We start from the raw sequence: 7,059 nt of genomic DNA, 5'->3' as shown, positions 1-7,059 counted from the left end.
ACTTTCATTATTTTCTCATTTGTTGATCTCCCCCCATGGACCTGTGTGAGGGCTGCCAACAAAATAGTTTAAGAACTCATTTCTGTGCTTAATTAAGACACCTAAAAACATAGTGCCAGTTTTCTTAAACAGAAATAAAGACGTACTGTAAGATTGGACACAAGTATACAGGTTTCTGGACATAGTTCATGCTGGTCATGTTGTTGATGTGTCATGCCTCTGTTGCAACATAAAAATGCAGGCAATAAGCTTAGCTCCCATCTGCATGGCACATGACCATGCCTTGTGGAAAACATTCATTATTAACAAACACTTCTCCATAATAAAGAGAGAAAATATGGATCCAGCTCATTAATTCTTGCTCTAAAAGAATTAGGTTCATTAGGCCAGAAGAGATTGGAAGTTTGGGAAGCAGTAGAAGATATATAGAACCCATGGAGATATGCTAGTATGCTAGTAATGCTGTTATTATAGGAATGATAAGGACACTGTATTAACCCTTTGGTTGAGCTTACTTTGAGTGTAAATACTTGGGTAAAAATAAGCTGTATTTAAATTATCTTGTTTGGGCCATATTTACTCCTTGGTTAAAGTGTTAAAAATATTGGTAGATGACACTGTGGTTTTAAGAAAACAGCCTTTTAACACACTTTTAGCATATGTCTACTTGAAGCTGCTAAAAAAAAAATCATCAATAAAAAATTGCATCATTTTTGTGATAATCTCAACTGTTTGTTAGAGACCAATTAAAACATTTGTTGTTGGTATAGTCCAAAGAATCCAAGAAATGAAAAGAAATCATTTTTAAACATTATCTTCTTGGCGAGACCATTAAAGGTTTAAGGACAGCTGGGCTTTCAACCTGCGGTACAAGCTGCTTTTACTGTTTTTATGTGTATTGTGAGGGCATGTACTCAAGGTTGAGCAAAAGAGCATACATAATATGATGGCTGATTAAACTGTAATAAATGCATTCAGTCATTTAATCTATTAATAATATAACCACTGGGTAATGTTTTGAGAATACAATTTAGAAAATGTACATTTATAGTGTCTTGTAAAAAAAGTATTCCCCCATTCCTGATTTCTTTTATTTTTCTATTTGTAACACTAAATGTGTGATGTTTATGTCTGAAGTAGAGGGTTGCAAAGTCCTGCAATGGTTTGGCACCCTGTTTTGGGTATTCCTGCCTTGTGCTGTGTTTTCCAGTAAAACTGTGCCCACCCGTGACCATAACCAGAATAAAGTGGTACAATTGGTTAAAGAAAATGAAAAAATGGCTGCAATTGAAAAGATTTTATACTGCTGTTGGGCGGCACGGTGGCTCGGTGGGTAGCACTATGGCCTCACAGCAAGAAGGTCCTGGGTTCGATCCCCAGTCTGCGTGGGTTTCCTCCGGGAGCTCCGGTTTCCTCCCACAGTCCAAAGACATGCAAGTCAGGTTAATTGGAGATACAAAATTGTCCATGACTGTGTTTGACATTAAACTTGTAATAAATGTAACCAAAGTGTAAAACATGACTTTAAAATCCTAATAAATAAATAACTAAATAAATTATACAGCTGTTAACAATGACTGCAACTGAAACACCTGAACTCAGCAATCAGAATGGCTGTCCACATACTTTTGGCCATATAATGGATGGCCATGTGTGTTTTGGCCATGTGTGTAGATGGATCTACTTTTTTCTTGTTAATTCACATTGATCATTTACTGATAACCTCTTAATGGCTGATTAAACTCTAATAAATGCATTCAGTTATTTAATCTATTTTAATATATCCATGGATTAATGTTTTGAGAATATATTTAAGAAACATTTAGAGAATGTACATCTCCTGATTTATTTTATTTTTTTATTTGTCACACTAAATGTCTAATGTTTATGTCTGGTGTGGGGGGTTGCAAGTCCTGCAATGGTTTGTCTATGGTATTCCTGCTGGTATTCCTGCCTTGTTCTGTGTTTTCCATTGAAATAGTGCCCAGCTGTGGCCATAACAAGAAAAGAGCGGTTAAACTGGTTAAATGACAATATTTTATACAGCTATTAACAATGGCTGCAACCGAAAAACCTCAACTCAACAATCAGAATGGACATACTTTTAGCCATATAGTGTATTTGCAGGGATCTACTCTTTCCTTGTTAATTCACATTGATCATTTACTAATAACCTCTTAGGAACTAAAATCAATTTTTTCATTAGAAAGTATAATAATTAACAACACTAAGTGCAGGAGTGGGGGTTTAGTAACTGGTATTGACTTTCCTTATCGTCTCCCAGTTCAGCTTGTGTATGCACTTCTCTGCTGCATGTTCTGGGTTTTTACAGTTTTCTTTTTGAGTCGCTTTCTTATTACTGCTACTTTGTTATGACCCAATACAAACGTGTTTGTGTTTGGATGCCGAGTTCTGCAAGGTCACTTCAATGATGCATGCTGAACCATATGCGGCAGACTGGAGGTTTTAATGCTGTGTATTTTGTAAACCACTCTAACAGGAATATGACAGAAACGCTGGTGAGCTGAAAACCTGGCACATAAGGGCATCATTTTCCCAGTTGCTCTGTCTGATAGGAGACTTCATTTGCAGCAGTTAGTGTATATTTCAACTTATTTCTGCCTCTCTGCCTGTCTGTCTGATTCTGTCTCTCTCGATATGTGAGTGGGTTAAATATCGGAGCTGTGTATTCCTCTCAGATGCAGGACTTTGACACTGAATGGATGGGGAGGCATGGCCTCTTTATTAACCTTTCCTTTTAGCAGAGCCCGTCTCTTCACACCAAGCCACTTTTCTTATCGAACACACAGCACAGCAGAGATTAAGGGCACAAAGAAAAATCGGCCGGAGGAAATGGATGTGTGTGACACAGGGCTGCATTAAGGAAAGAGCTGTTACTTGAATGTATTGCTTTTCTACATGCAACAATTACAAATTAATCCTGTGTGTAAATGCCCTGTTTTATTATTGTATCGCAATGTTCTTTTTGTAAAGTGTTAGCTAAAAATAAATGCCTTGTTCTTAAAATCTATTACATTTATTATTAAATTTACATTTACATTACATCCAGAGTGACTTACAAAAGTGTTTCCACAGTAAACGTTACCTAACTCTAGTTAAAGTATACAACAGTCCATGGATACAAATCTGCTGAACCGGCATTATCATGTCATGTTAGCTACATGAGCAGAGAAGGACAGCTGGCTATCCAGGACAACACCAATGTTTTGTACACTATCAGATGGTTGATTTGGAAGTTATTAAGATGATTAAGCGAGATGACTAGGGAGCGCTTAGGTGGCGCAGTGGTAAAACTCGTCGGTTCGAATCTTAGCTCTGCTACTGGACAGCTGGGCGCCTACACGAACAACAATTGGCTGTTGTTCCAGGGAGTGGTGCCGGAAAGGGACTCCTCATAACTAATGCAATTACGACCTCTGCTGACTGATTTATGGTGCCTGCACAGAGACGAGCGATAATGCATTGATCAGGGTGTGTTTGTTTGTTTGTTTATTGGGATTTTAACGTCATGTTTTACACTTTGGTTACATCCATGACAGGAATGGTAATTACTCGTTACACAAGGTTCTTCAGTTCATATTGAACACAGTCCTGGACACTTTTGTATCTCCAATTTACCTTACTTGCATGTCTTTGGACTGTGGGAGGAAACCGGAGCTCCCGGAGGAAACCCACACAGACACGGGGAGAACATGCAAACTCCACACAGAAAGGACCCGGACCACCCACCTGGGGATCGAACCCAGGATCTTCTGATCAGGGTGTGTCTCTTCGTACACAAAGCTGATCCATATGAGAGGCCGTGTAGGCCATAATTCTAAGTTGAATTTTCTCACACATACCATCATACTCTCACACACACACACCATCATACTCTCACACACACACCATCATACTCTCACACACACACCATCATACTCTCTCACACACACTATCATACTCTCTCACACACACTATCATACTCTCTCACACACACCATCATACTCTCTCACACACACTATCATACTCTCTCACACACACCATCATACTCTCTCACACACACTATCATACTCTCTCACACACACCATCATACTCTCGCACACACACTATCATACTCTCTCACACACACCATCATACTCTCTCTCACACACACCATCATACTCTCTCACACACACCATCATACTCTCTCACACACACCATCATACTCTCTCACACACACTATCATACTCTCTCACACACACCATCATACTCTCTCTCACACACACCATCATACTCTCTCACACACCATCAAGGTGTTAAAAGGAGGCCAGGAAGGAGGACAGGAAGTCAGATTGGCTTACAGCTGTAAGAACAGAGCCTGCACATAAATTGGTCTACAAAAAACATTTAAATCTGGCAGCAGACCTTTTAACAATGACTACACTTTTGTTGAGCTTTGTTGAACTAGCCATGATATTTCTACTTTCTACCTTTTTTACAAGGTCACTTTGGTTTGTGGAAATAAATGGTAATGAGGAGGACATGTTTTACTATTTTTGTCCATCACAATGAGATGCATTTAGAACATTGAAAGGAAAACTGACAGCATGGGACATACCAGCATGATTCTGGAAATATTATTTTGTGAGCTTAATGGATAAACACTGACAACTTTTTACTTTCTTTTAATTAGCCCGCAGTTAGAAGGAGGTGACAGTCAATGAAGTTTGGGTGCACTGGAGGCACATTATGCATGTTTTTGTTCCCTAAAAAATTTATAGGAAAACTCAAGATCAGTAGAAATTAGACATAGGGATATATTTTCTCCAAGATTACCTCCAACAATCAGAACTGGTCATCCTACATAAACAAATTACCTTCGGTTTGTCTCTTGAAATTCGTTGCTAAAGAATAGCTGTATGCTTTGGAATCATCAGGAGGAAATTATACAGGCACAAATAGCAACTTCAAATTGGTTAACTGACGTGTGTGTGTGTGTGAGAGAGAGAGCATACAGCAATGTCTGCGACTTTGGCTGACATTGTTAATAAGATACTTCAAATCACCCCAAATGCAGATGAAAGGTACGTGCTAGGAGGACAACAGTCTTGCAACATCAGAAAACAGCGCTGGCATGCGCTGCAGGTGCTGGACCCAAATGGACATGCCTTCCATCACGGGTGTGCAACTGGCCAAAGAATTTACAATGTTCAAATTCCAAATTAGTTATGGTTATTAGAGTTATTTGTGATAGTAATTAAAACGTCATAATGTATTTCTGATAAATGAAACAATGCAGTAATGTTAATAAAAAAAAAAAAAATAAATACGAGGACACCCCATATAATATTTAGATATTTCTTATCAAGTTATGGACAGGTCAGGAAATCACTATTATACTGGTTAACAAAGATCTTGTCCCAAGCAAACAAATGTTTCTTATTTATTGTTGCATGCAGAAACCAAATATTTCAGAACAGTCTCAACAGCAAATAATCTGTCACTCAGGTGGATTAAGGTATCCTTAGCCCTTGTAGTCATACAATGACTGGTGTGGTACTTCTGTGGTCACTAGATGCTGTTGTCGTGTCAACCTCCACACCACTGTCCTCTAAATCTGTGGTGACAAACTAAAAACAAACAAAACAAACACACACACACAATGCATTTAGAAAATGTTGGGGGTTAGCCTATTGCCAAACCATGAAATCTAAATGCTACAAATTACTTATTATTATTAATAATATGCAATATAAACATACTGCTTACATTATTTTTAAATAACTTACCGTAAATGTGTCATTGTCTAATGTACACTGCCTTTGATGTAAATGTATTGTCAATCATGAAGCCATTTAGTTTCTGGCCCTCGTGCAACTTTGGTGAAACCAGTTTGTTTCCTCATGCCATCAAAAGTTCAATACTGAAATCACAAAAATTGAATTTAGTTTCAAAACCAGTCTATAGCAATTCACCCAATCAAATATTTAGAGAACAGTTACTCAAGAGAGCTTGGTCTCAATCTATAATGAATTACATTTTCTGTAATAAAAGAAAGATAACAAACTTTAATAGTACAAGTGACTAAGTTAGAATGAGCACTGAGACAGATTTTGAAATGTTAGACTGTAAGTCTGTAGCTTTCCATGTGCAGCAGCTTGTTTATGATTGTGTATACAAAATGAATCTATATTTTATTTTACTTATTAAGACCTACATAGGGAAGAGTCCAAAAGTTCCATGTAATTCGACTCGAGTGTAGTGACACATTAATGTGGAGCAACTATAGCCATTAAAACGATAAAGTAATTTTATTTATTGTTCTTTAAGAAAGCTTCCAAAACAAAGTTTCTTATAAATGTGCTTTATGAGAACTCACTTACTTAGTTTGGCATTACTAGAACGTTTAAAACGTGTAATTTGCAGACGGTCCCTTACAAAGACGAATATTTATTAAATATCCCAATCTAAACCCGACTCTATCAGAAGCTAAATGAAGAGGTGAATGATGTAGTGAACTTACCTGTCCCCTGACTCTGGAGCCTCTGCTCTCTGTGGTTGAGGACTGCTGCACCTTTACAATGGCCAGCAGTACATCTTAGCTTGTACATTGAACCACTGTACTCTGTAAGAGTGACTCCTGCTGTGGCAAGAAGCGTTCTATCCTACTTCAGTCAACTGTGTCTGCTGAACGCTGGACCAGGCCAGAAGCACTTAAACTTGGTAGTCTTACCCTGGCTGTGGTGGGTTAGTGTATTTGTTTGTTTTTTCTATTTATTATACATTTTTCTCCCTTTTTTCTCCCGATTAAGCGTAATCAATTTTTTGTCTTCCGCTATCTACTAACCAGGGTCTGTGCATAGCGTTTGAAGACCCCACCCACTTAGTCCGGTCATTTTCCCAACCCAGCAGAAACAGTGGCCAATTTCTGTCTGCTGCCGGCACTGCCAATTGTGCCTGCTAGATGGCGCCTAGCCGACCGGTAGCAGAGCTGGCACTTGAACCGGGGTGTTCAGAAGCTCGGCGCTGGTGTGCGATACAATAATAAAACAGGGCATTTACATACAGGATTAATTTGTA

The 7,059-nt window shown here is 38.4% G+C and overlaps 1 long non-coding RNA gene across 2 annotated transcripts; it reads right to left on the bottom strand.

The window, feature by feature from the left end:
* Nucleotides 1–5,409: 5,409 nt before the first annotated feature.
* Nucleotides 5,410–6,538, bottom strand: LOC134321828 (uncharacterized). Of its 2 annotated transcripts, XR_010013923.1 has the most exons (3): nt 6,503–6,538; nt 5,769–5,902; nt 5,410–5,609 (listed from the first exon to the last, which is right to left on the bottom strand). It is a non-coding gene; the product is annotated as an uncharacterized LOC134321828 (long non-coding RNA). The 2 variants fall into 2 exon arrangements; XR_010013922.1 differs by lacking the exon at nt 6,503–6,538 and having other exon boundaries at nt 5,769–6,157.
* Between the last annotated feature and the right edge of the window lie 521 nt (nt 6,539–7,059).

Source organism: Trichomycterus rosablanca, chromosome 10 (genome assembly GCF_030014385.1).
Source record: "Trichomycterus rosablanca isolate fTriRos1 chromosome 10, fTriRos1.hap1, whole genome shotgun sequence".
NCBI classification, from domain to species: Eukaryota; Metazoa; Chordata; class Actinopteri; order Siluriformes; family Trichomycteridae; genus Trichomycterus; species Trichomycterus rosablanca.
The sequence above is the reverse complement of the archived record's forward strand: the minus strand, read 5'-3'. Positions and strand labels throughout refer to the sequence as shown.